The 7,577-nt window shown below is 42.5% G+C and overlaps 1 long non-coding RNA gene across 2 annotated transcripts; it reads left to right on the top strand.

Moving 5' to 3' along the window:
• The first annotated feature begins 85 nt into the window (after positions 1-85).
• Positions 86-1,921, top strand: LOC147527831 (uncharacterized). Of its 2 annotated transcripts, XR_015222542.1 has the most exons (4): positions 86-142; positions 873-929; positions 1,034-1,164; positions 1,415-1,921. It is a non-coding gene; the product is annotated as an uncharacterized LOC147527831 (long non-coding RNA). The 2 variants fall into 2 exon arrangements; XR_015222543.1 differs by lacking the exon at positions 873-929.
• Positions 1,922-7,577: the final 5,656 nt, after the last annotated feature.

Below are 7,577 nucleotides of genomic sequence, written 5' to 3'. Positions count from 1 at the left end.
CGCGCTCTGCCTTTTCCTCCCCCCCACCTTCCCCCCCCGCCGCTCTGCCGGATCCTGGGGGAGGCGCCGAGGCGCGGGGCGGGGAGCGGCGCTAGAGCCGGAGCCGCCCGGGCAGGGGCGCGGAGCCAGGAGGGAGGGAAAGGTGCGGAGCGGCGCGGCGGAGGGGCGGCGGAGCGCGAGGAATGGCGCGCGGGCCGCCGGCGGCGGGGGGCGGGGAGAGCGGGGGGGGCGGGCGGACCGGCGGAGGAGGAGGGGCAGGGGCGCCCATCACCGTGGCGGCGGCCGGGAGGGGAGGCGAAGCCGCGCTGCTCCGTCGGGGAGCTCCTGCGGGCCCCGAGCCGGGTCCCGGCGGCGGGGGAGCGCGTAGCGGGTCGGCGCCGCTTGTGCCAGGCGGTCAGCGCGGGGAATTGCCGCGGAAGGGGCTGCCGAGGGCTCCGGTGGAGAAAGGGAGGGCAGGAAGGCGTTGGTTGTGCAGAGCGATCCCGGGTCGGTCCGCTCCCTCTCTGGAAAGCGTCCCGGGAGATGCGCGGAGCTGCTCCGGGGGACGGTGCCCGCAGAAGCCGCGCGGTTCGCCGGTACTCGCGGCCGGTTGTTGGATGGGGCGGGGGGCAGCGCCCGCCTTGCCAGGAGGAGCTCTGTTCTCCTGTATCCTTTGCCAGGCAGGCTGCTGAAACGAGGTGCCAAGTATGCCCTGGCAGGGCTGTCTGTCCGCGTCAGGTGTCGGATCCGCTGGCGTTCGGGCAGCGGGCTGGGCTCCGGGTGCTTCTGGCTGGTTTGATAAACGCCCGGGACCGTTTTCCTTGGGCGCAGCAGGGGGTCGGTAAAACGGGATTCATTTGCTTAGCGACATTCCCGCTTCTCCCTTCGCGCAGGGTCGCTGGAGTTTCGGGGAGTTGTTACCCTTCCCTTCGCCTCCGGTGGCCGAAAAGGTAGGGCTGGGAAAATCCCGGAGTGTTGTTGGAAACGTTCGGGGTTCAGTGTCAACAAAAAGATGAGAATTGCTGGAAAACTGTCTTGTCGAAATGTTTTGCAGTGCAGGATGGAGGTGATGCTCTTACCTGTGTCGTCTGCGGGTAAACCGTAGCGAATGCAGCTGACGACGAAGCACAAGTTCCGTTGAGAGCGTGTGAGCTGGGAGAAGGGTCAGGCTGGATCCAGCTTAAGGTAAAAAGTGTAACTTAATAGTATTCTGCCACAGGTTATTATTTTTGTGATGATTTAGGGCCTCGTTCTGATTTAGCTGTTAGAGCTGTTGGATTTCAGTTTTATCTAAGTCGTTTGTTGTTCTGCGGCACTGGTTTCAACATAGCAGAAGTTACTGTGGTAATTTTAGAATATAAACTTTACAAAGCATTTAAGACTTTTGGATTAGGGTGAATTTTATTTTAGCTCTGTTTTAAATTCTCCTTTACAGGTGTGAACAAAGGTGCCCCCCGGGCTGAGGCTTCACAAAGGAAAGCTTGGTCTGGAATTTGTTTTCATGGCACAGGCGAAGACCTTTGGGAAAGAACTTTTCTCATGGAAACAGAGTGTCTATAGGTATTAACTAAACCAACGTAATATTTAAAAAGAAAAAGTTTCTGAGAATACAGAGGTACTTTTTCCTCCGTTTTCTCAGAGAAATAATGTGTTCTAATTATATAAGGTTGTATAAAATGCCCCCTTCCAAACTGTTGGGGGAAACTTATTCAAAGTTCAAAACCAAAATTAGATGTTTAAAACTGTTGACTTGCTCTCTGTCCCATTCATGTGCATACTGTATTGTGAGGGTTTGAGAAGTCTTGAGAACTGTTTGGAGAACTAAAATTGGATGGAGATGTTCCACAAGCCAACTCTCTAAGCGTCTTATCGCAACAGTAAATAAATGTTAATGTTAAATAACATCTTTGCAGAGTACAGCTTTTCTTAAACAACAACAACAGCAACAAAAAAAATCTGGTCACTGAACTGACTAATACTTTTAGGATACGAAAAATATAAATCAACTTTAAAAATGGATGTGATGATGCCACTTGAACTAAAGATCGGGTTTTTTTTTTCTTTGTAGTAGAGAAACAAACTTGTATTTTGATGAAGCAATACTAAGTCTTAGTTGAGGAATTTTTATTATGTGTTTCTATGAATAAAGCTGTCGACTATCTTTATAGATGTCATTGATTATAAATATTGAGTACTGACAGAGTGTATGGAATCCTGTGTTGTCCAACTCCGTAACAGAGCGGAGTGGCAGGAATGGTCTGAGCCCTGTTTACAGTGGGATCCCTGTGGGGTCCCTGGTCATTCTCCCTTTAGAAGATCAAAATATTCTCTGCTCTTATCTGTATGTTCTGGTTTCTGAAGCTCAAGTACAAAGAAGTTAATACTGTGAGTAATCACTACAGTTAATCTTTCAGGTATTTTCTGATCTAGCTTTAAAAACTTATTTAATGGAACTGCAGTTTGGTCAGTTAGGTGATTTCATCCACAGTTTATATGTTGTTATGGATCGTTCTCCATGTTTATTTCCTTCAGTTTTGTTTTGTTTTTAGGACAAATACTTCAGCCTTACACTAACACAAGTTTCGTATGAAGGGCTCCTGTACATGAAGCATATGCATGATGTGTGAAATCCTGTGTAAAGTTGCTGGGTAGCTGAGCGTTTGCTGAAACGAGCTACTGATTGTTTTTTGTGCCTTATAATACTCCTTTGTAGGTCTACTGGTATCTTGTTTGTTCCTGCTGCTCTAGACAATGCATTCCTTCATGTTTTGTGTAACATCTTCTTCAGTCATTTCTGTGTATGTAGATATGGTAAGTGGAAAGAGAAAATTCCATTCTGAAATTGTCCGTTTTCTCACCCTTAACTTCCCCACCCCTCAGCATAGCTGGAGTATTGGTCATTAAGGGGAATTTAGAACAGTATTGATGGCTGGTATCCAGGAATTCTGGGAAAAGGGGACAAAATGAGCATAGAGAAACGATATAAATTTTCTGACAACACAAATTTACACTTTGAGACCCTTAAAATCAATAGGGGAGTGCTATAGGCAGAATAAAAAAAAGGCAGAAGAAGAGCTCAAGACGTTGGATGAATAAGCTCTGGAGCTTACTACTGTAGTAAGATGCTTGGATGTTCGTGCTGGGCCTTCTGTCTGTCGTCCAGTTGTTTAAATCTCTCCCGGTAGTGGTTAGCAAGGTGTAAACTGGTCAAGTCTAAACCCAGAAGGGTTCTTGCGTGCTGTTATTTGCTCGTTTTTCAAATGCAATCAGCCCTTTGAGGGAGTTGGGCAAGTTCAAAACAATATGTTTTTCAGTGCTTGCTGCTGGGACTGGTGTGTAATTGCTCTGGCTTTTGAGTGATTCTCCTTGGTTTCTGCATTAATTGCTTGCAAATTCTCCACATTTGTGACAATATTCTGTTTTCTCGCAGCGTTTTAAGTAAGAGACTGGTACTCAACTGGGAAGCTCAGACAAGAAATGAAGAAAGGTTATTTAAAGCAATGTATAGAATGGGAAGCAGCTGGTTTAAGTTAGCAAATTAGGAGAAGAAGAGGTGAATACTTTTGGTATGTCTCAAAACTGGCTTTGTTTTTCCAGAGTTGAGTGTAGGATGTTGTTTCAATTTTATTTGCATGATACAAGGCGTACTAGTGAAGCCTAGAAATTCATAATTAACAAAACAAGGGAAGAAATAAAGTTCCACACTTTTTTGCTGGTCTACAGAATTGACTCATCAATATAGACACCCGTAAACCTTCTGTAACTTGTACACCAGCTTTTGAAATAGTTTAAAGTCTTTTGCACCCTCCTGCAAGTTTCTGTTTGTCAAATACATTTTTTTTATTTCCTACCAAAACTGGTTGCTGTAATTCAGGCACTTTTAGGACAGGGTTTAGGTAAGTTTTGGAGCATTTTTTTTGTTTATTTTAACCAGGAGGTAACACTGTATGTTGTCTCTTTTTTGTGAAAAGGATCCTTAAGAGTATTCCTTAAGTTTATTCTTTGGTGTTCTTTAGATAACCAGATCGTTCCTCATGTAAACTGGCAAATTTCCTGTTTCTTTTCTGAAGCATTAATCATTTTATTATGAAGGTAGGATGACATCATTACAAATAAGTGGGTTTTTTATGGCTTTGATGCTTCATTTTACTCTACAGGATTTAACAAATGAAAAATAATTATTTAGTTAGTTACTTATTTTGTAATTGAATATTCCACCATTCTTACTGCTGTTGGTCTTATTTTTACAAGCTGTCCTGTCTATGATCAACTTCAGAACTTTGTTTAAATCTCATGAATTAGACACTGTAAGCCAAAAATATCATGGATTAGCTTAGTTACTACATAGACCTTCAGGATATTTTGGTGGAAAAATGCGTGTATAACATGAAAGTGGAAAAAATCCTAAATTGAAGAAATGGCATAACTTGGAAGTCAGATGAGCAGGCCGTGCATCTTCCCAGAGCAGTTTGTGGAGAATCAAAATACAATAACTTGTTAGGCATGTGACAGGAGGGAGGGTAGGAAATCAGCACTATATATATATATTTGTTTTTTTTTTAGCCTGTCAGAAGTCTGTGAGTGGGTCAACACAGAAGTAGGAAAAGAACTTCAGAGAGTCTTGCAAAACTCCTGATAAAATTCCTTTAAAAAAGCTGATAAACTCAACTATAGTGTGATGGAATATATCACAAAATCAGCGGTAGGAAAGAAAAAAGGCAATTTTTAGTACAAAAAGTTTGAGGTTACATACCAAAATTCAAAGCTGAAAATATGTGGTGTTATATTTTGTAACTAAAGTGGAAACTACGATAAATGATGATGTCAGAATGAAAGTGTATAAAATGAAGTTTATTGAAAAGAGTTTGCAGGACTGATTTAGCTCTTCCTGAAGATGACGAGACATTGGGAGGACTCAAAATAGAAAATTCAGAGATTCTTGTCAAACCTGTGTGTGCTGGGATTAATAGAAAGGGGTGGTGGTTGGTTTTTTTTTTTATAGCAGTGTGAGTAACTTAAAGGAACAAGAACATGATGTCAGGTTTTTGCATGGCCTGCATACCAGCAGTGTGAGTGCACTGGAAAGTACAGCAGCCCTACTGTTCCACTAAGACTTTAAGACTTTTGGGAGTATTTGACCAGTTCTACTCTTTTCAGAGGGGGGGGGGAGAGGAAATGCACTTGTAGTTTTTTTACTTTGCAGAATGATTTGCTTTTGGTTTAGCAGAAGTGCTTCAGAAGAACGGAGTGCATTTCTTTCTTAACACTCCAAATAAGAAGCACCTGCTGTAGAAAGAGGGTATTGTAGACAACTTGCTGCCTTGGACGTGGGAGCTTTCCAGTCTGACAGTTTTAAGTAGTGAAGATGAAAGTGAGGACAGTTCTTGGGCAGGGGACTTGAAGAGGAATGTGATTCATGGGACATATTTCCTGGCATAATTACCGGTGCAGCTGCCGTAGGAACTTCTGCCAGTACTAAAAAAACTCTGTCCTGTCCAGTGTGCTCTGTTGGTTGTGGTGGAAGTGATGAAGATGGGAGCAGCAGAAGTGTAGGACCTTGTTCCACTTGCCAACTGCAGCGCAGCATGTGCTGATGGAGCTATTTCTGCTGGGTTTCAAACTGGCACCAAAGCTTCACAGGATTTCCTGCAGTGTTTAGGCTGGGCTAAAATTCCGAATTAGAGGTGGCAAGGTTTCATTTTGTGATTTCTGTAAATAACAGTGAAAGGGCAGGGATTCAGTCCCTCTGAATCCCTCTGATAAGGAGTAAAACCTGTTGAATTCAGGCAAGAAAACACCCCAACCCTTAAACATAAATACCTTCTACTTTTGCCCTTTATTACACGAGGTTTTATTTCAGTAATAAATTCATTCATTTCAGTGTTGTAATAAATAGGACTTTTCTACTTGGTGATAATACTTTCTATTTGCCATTCCTTAAACTATAGGTCAGACTTTATCTATGTTTCCCATTATGTTGAATGAAACATTTCAGATTTGATCCAAAATAGAATTTGGAGTGAGGAACTCTTGAAAAATTTGGGGGGACAAGCAACAAGGAATGTTCTGCTAGACCCAGGCTTCCTTCGAATATAAATTTCTAGTTCAAACGAGAAAAATCTTATACTGGGAAGTGGGGGACTTCTGAAATACTAACCCCAAAATGTTATTTCCTTTCACTAAAGTGTGACATCAAAACTCACTTTTGTAGCACTCCAGTAAGTGCAGTTTCCATCTAAAATCGTGTTGAAGTGAATTGCCAAAGGTCGTGTATCAGTCTAGTGTCAATGATGGGTCTGGAATTCAGGAACTCTGATTTCTGTAGTTTGAGCAGCCTATGTAGCTGCCTGTCCTCAACATCTACATTAGCAGATCATAAAATTTCATCTGTGAGTAGAAACAATTATTCTGTCCTATTTAAGAGAATACTTGGCTTCCTTCCTAGTTGTCCTGATTGTCAGTGGCATACGTACACACACACAACCTTCCAAATTCCATTCAGTCTTCCTTACCCTCTTCAAAGAATTGCCAGGTTTGCTCTTCTCAGCCTCTCGTCTGCCTGTTGCTTCACTTTTGTCATTTCCACCTCCTATTTCTTAAGAACTTAACCTCCTACACCTTATGTGGTGTTTTTGAGCAACGGCTTTTGGGTCTTGATTCAGGAAAGAGGTAAAGGGAATCAGAAATTTCGGTATATGAGGTTAGCACAAGGTTGTTAATGAAAACATTCTGTAAGCATCCCCGGCTGTTGCCCCTGTCGATTGCTGTGGGACAACTCCTACAGACTTACATTCAGGCACAACACGAGTCCCACTATAGGATGGAACTCTACTATAAGGCAAAAAGAGGCTCCTTATACTCTTCCCAAGCACCTCCTGACTGCTAGTAGAGTGATAGTAAGTAGTGTAGTCCTGTAGCTCCCATGCCTGGCGTGTATATGTATGCGTTGGGGCTCAGCCCTGATCAAGGGACCTTTTTTCGTGGCAGTTCTATTGTGTATTTTCTTCATCATAGATGGCTATTGGTTTATGGAATGAGTCACACAGCGTTTTTGAAAATACCATTAAAAATTAAGGTTCTCCACAAAATTTATTTTTGCCTGAAGGTTATGTGTTGTTTGTTGTGTTGTTTTTTTTTTTTAAACAATGAAAACCCCAAGCCTGAATATTGTAGTTTAATCCTTTTCCTATACCATCTTCAAACCTCTTTCCGATACAGAAAGCAGGGTGAAAAATGGTTAATTTAAAAAAAAAAAATTAAATCTCCTTTCAAAGCCAATGAAACACAAATAGTTCTAGTTCTAAAATGAAAACTACAGTTTCAGCTGGTGTAAAAGATCAGCTCATCCGAGAGTATTTTTTCTCAACAATTAGGTCTTCACCGTCTCGAAAGTAGGTTAACTATGAAATAGTTTAATAATCCTTTAGTTTCTCTGCTTTTCTTTCTGCCTAATGTGGAGGTATGATGTGTTGTACATCCATCTCTTCTTTTTTTTTTTTTTTCCAATTACATAAATAATTCCATTGTTAATCCCCGAGGTCAATCACAGGTGGCGATAGGATATGAAACTCCGGTTTCAGCCAGCGCTCCAAAACAGG

The sequence above is a fragment of the Tauraco erythrolophus genome, chromosome 14 (genome assembly GCF_009769465.1).
Source record: "Tauraco erythrolophus isolate bTauEry1 chromosome 14, bTauEry1.pri, whole genome shotgun sequence".
Lineage (NCBI taxonomy): Eukaryota > Metazoa > Chordata > Aves > Musophagiformes > Musophagidae > Tauraco > Tauraco erythrolophus.
This window is presented reverse-complemented; position numbering and strand designations above follow the sequence as displayed.